Here is a 4,080-nt window from a genome sequence, read left to right as displayed (position 1 = left end):
TGAGAGTGAAAGATCATTAGATTTACTCAAGTTGCTAACAAGGTTTTATTTTAACTTATTTACATTATTTTAATTTAATCTAAATTAATATAATTTGCTCAATTTAATTCAAAGTTCATTTCAATTAAAATATTTTAAAAAATTAATTGAATTTTGTTAATGAAAAAATAGTAGTAAAAATATTTAAAATTTACCCCCTTTCTAAAATTAGTTTTCCTTGTATTTCTAAAATTAATCGGTGTAAGAATGTTTATTTATAGATGTCATGATAATGGTAGATATATATAATTATGCCGGTGTAAATCTGATACCTAGAAATAAACACATACTTACACTAAAATAACCATGTATTTCTCCCAATATTTTAGTACCTTGAAGTAAATATATACTTAGACTGGAGTAAGTATATATATTTATATTAATTAATTGAAATACAAATAAAAATATAATAAAATATTAAACTAATTTTTTTATAAGAAAATATCATTAATAAATACAGAAATGAATAAACAAACTTATAAAGAAATGATAAATAAATTTGTTTGTAAACACAAACGAACTAAACATATATTTATTCGTGTTCGTTCGTTTATTAAATAAACATAAATTATTTTTATTTAACAAATTAACATAAACAAATATTATATGAACGCTTCATGAACAATTCATCAAATTTTATGTTCAATTACACCTTTATTTTAGTCATATTATACATTAATATATTGAGAATTAATATTATGCATACATTTGTATAGCTCTATTTAGACATTTTAAATTTAAATTAATGTAGTTTTAAATTATGACACCATAATTTAAAATTTCTGGCTCCGTCATTGACCTAATCCCAATGAGTTTCGACCTGATCGGATTAAATATTTTTTTAAAAATAGTTTAGGGTTAGATTGAGCTTTTTTAGAGGTTATGTTTGAGTTCAGATTAGCATGAAAAATAATTGATTCGAAATTTTTTTAGTTCTACCATATATATTTAGGGATAATTGTTATAATACTCATATGTATATTTTTTCAATTAAATCTCTATTTTTATTGAATAAAAGTAATATTTTTTTAATAAATATGTTATTTCATGTCAGGTCGAGTTTGAATTTTATTTAAGAAAGATAGGTCAAGTTTGGGTGGGATGGAATGTGTAAATTTTTTGGACCAGGTTCAAATTGGTAGAGGATGTATAATTTTCGGGTTAAGTTGGGTGGACTAAAAATCCAACTTATGCCTATCCCTAAGTTTACCGGACTTTAAAAGATAGACCAAAACTTTTAACAGAAAATGCCAATTTTAAGTAGGACCAAAAACTTGTAACATTACAACTAGGAGTGCTTATCGAGTGAGTCGATCGCGAGTTGGACAGTACTCGACTCGTGCTAGTTAAAAAAATTTGTTGCTCGACTCATTGCTCGTTAAGCTCGTTAAATTTTTGCTCGACTTGTGCTAGTTAAAAAAACCTGTTTCTCGACTCATTGCTCGTTAAACTCACCGAAATTTTTACTTTATTTTCTTAATTATAGGAAAAATCTTATAATACTATACAGAGCTTAATATAAACATATCAATAAATTTAACCAAAAATATTATAAAATGAGTGTATGAAACAATTTTAAAGTATAAACTCCAAAGTCCAAAGTAACAATCCGCAAATATATTAAAATAATAAATATGGTTTGATTTTTTAGTGCAGTAAAATACTAATTAATAATTTAGTATTTTTTATTGTTTATTATAAAATTAATAGATTAGTAATTTATCATCTTTTCTATTATCTATTAGTAAATTAGTATTTTTTTAATGAAATAATTTTTTAAGATAACTATTGAAAAATTTATATAAAAAATTTAACTAATTGCTCGCGAACTTATCGAGCCGAGTTGGATTTTGCTCGAATCAACTCGTTAAGGTCTCGATTCGAACTCGTGTTTGAATCGAGTCATCCCGAGTAGATATTTTATCGAGTTTTGACCAAGTCGAGTTCGAGCCGCTCACGAGCTGCTTAACTCATTAAACACCCCTAATTACAACATCACAACTTACATTAATCTAACCAACGCCCAGACTTTCAAAACATCTGAGGACAAAGAATGACCCTATACAAAAATGCTTAGCTTTACATAGTTTAGTGGAGGAACATATCTTGGTTACATTTGGAAGATGTTTAGATGTGATGAATATATATGTTACGCAAGGTTTGTGAATGATGATGTCAAGACATAAGGAATTTTGGCAAGAGGCCTTCTTTGTAAGGCAAGTTGATGGATATCCTTTACGATATCGAACACCGCCTCCGGTTGTGCTAGTTTTAGAGTATTCTCTGACGTACTCTTCAGCTCATTTGATCTTGTGCTGAACCATCTGGCCATGATTCTAGCCGTTGCCTTCGGACTTCGGGTGAAAACCCCGGCTGCATTGTCGACGACATATGGTACATTTCCCTTTTCCTGCAACCAACAAAACAATATGCAATTGAAGCCAACTCGAAAAGAATGCAGTCATGCAGGGAAAAGTTGTCATTGAACCTGTCCTGGAATGTAGTCGTTGAGAACAATAGGAAGCCCCCTGATCAAAGCCTCTGCAATGGTGCCTGGACCTGCCTGTAATTCAAGAAGATAAGATCAATCCATGTATGTAGGTGGAGTTTAAATTGAAATTTCATGAACTTACTTTTGTAATTATGCAATCACAAGCTCCCATCCATTTCTCCATCTGAGTCTCAAAACCTCTTACCTATAGTGTCAAAGAAGACAATTTTATGTTACTCAGAGACGAGGGTATGTATCCGGCACGAGTAAGTCGAATCATAAGACAGAATTACCTTCACCAGGATCTTTCATTCCTCTGATTCCAATGTAGAGGCAAGGGCTTTGTTTCGGCCACATATGATGATTAATTGTCCAATCGGTTTATTTTGAACACTATCATACAATGATTTGCCAAGAGCTTCTGCTGTTTCCTTAACAGGTCCCATTCCTTCACCCCCTCTCATTAGCAGCATCGCGGGCAAATCTGGATCCATCTCGAGCTCCTTTCTCAAGTCATCCTACAAAAACCAGAAAATCCCATCAAATCAAAACAATCAGATTCATGTATTTTATGCCTTCTAGGATCACTCACCTTGGAAAGAACCGCCAGTGCGAAAGAAGGCCGAATCGGGAGACCGAAAACCTGAACCTCCGACTCTTCAAGCCCATCACATAGTGCTCTCTTGGCTACCTCCTTTGAAGGGCAGTAACATCTATCAACCCCAGGATGAGACCTGAACCAGTGATTCCAATTTGTTTAAACATATTGAGACGGTTTTACCATGAAAGAACTCGGAAAGGTCTTTGTTTGTCAAAATTACCATTTGGGGTGGCAGGAGTTTAGGTCTGTGATTACAGTGACAAAAACTACTTTCTTTTGAAGGCCTTGCCATTTTAGAACCCATAGAGGAATGTGTTGCATTAATGGATGAACGCTAATGATAATGTCTGGCTTGTACTCCATTAGGCCAGCCTGTAACCTCCCTTCAATTTCACAAAATAGGAGTCAGCAATATTGACCTAACATGGATTCTTTCAATCAAGTTAATAGATGGAAGTGTTTACTTGGCATAATAAGCAGCAATGGCAGCAAGATAGGAGCTATGTACTCATCTAGGAGAGATACTGTGGAAGGCAACTTTAGAGCTGTACATGTTTCACCATGAACTTGTAGGACCTCTCCATGTCATTCAATGGCAACCCTGTGTATTCTTTCCATACATCTTTCACAAATATCTGGACCCAAGAAAAAAACAATTTGCAGACAAGGAAATTACTCGGTATTCATCGTCAAATTCAATGCGAAAAGCGTCCCTGATGGCCTCTGCTGAAGCTCGATGGCCACTGCCGGTGTCACTCATGAGAATAAATACGTTCTTGGATCTTTCAGCACCCATTTGCATCAATGGAACGGTCCCGAACCCGTCGTTCTCGTAAGAACACCGCCTCAGGTAGCTTCTGCTGCCGATCGAAGAATTCCAGTAAAAATTCTGCCATACTTTCTCTGTTATCGAAGCAACCTTGTTGGACGATGAAGATACATTCATCAT

General features: G+C 33.4%; 1 pseudogene; it reads right to left on the bottom strand.

The window, feature by feature from the left end:
* Positions 1–2,162: 2,162 nt before the first annotated feature.
* On the bottom strand, positions 2,163–4,080 carry LOC120203366 (annotated as a pseudogene).

This window comes from Hibiscus syriacus, unplaced genomic scaffold (assembly GCF_006381635.1).
Source record: "Hibiscus syriacus cultivar Baekdansim isolate YM2019G1 unplaced genomic scaffold, ASM638163v2 tig00009841_pilon, whole genome shotgun sequence".
Lineage (NCBI taxonomy): Eukaryota > Viridiplantae > Streptophyta > Magnoliopsida > Malvales > Malvaceae > Hibiscus > Hibiscus syriacus.
The sequence above is the reverse complement of the archived record's forward strand: the minus strand, read 5'-3'. Positions and strand labels throughout refer to the sequence as shown.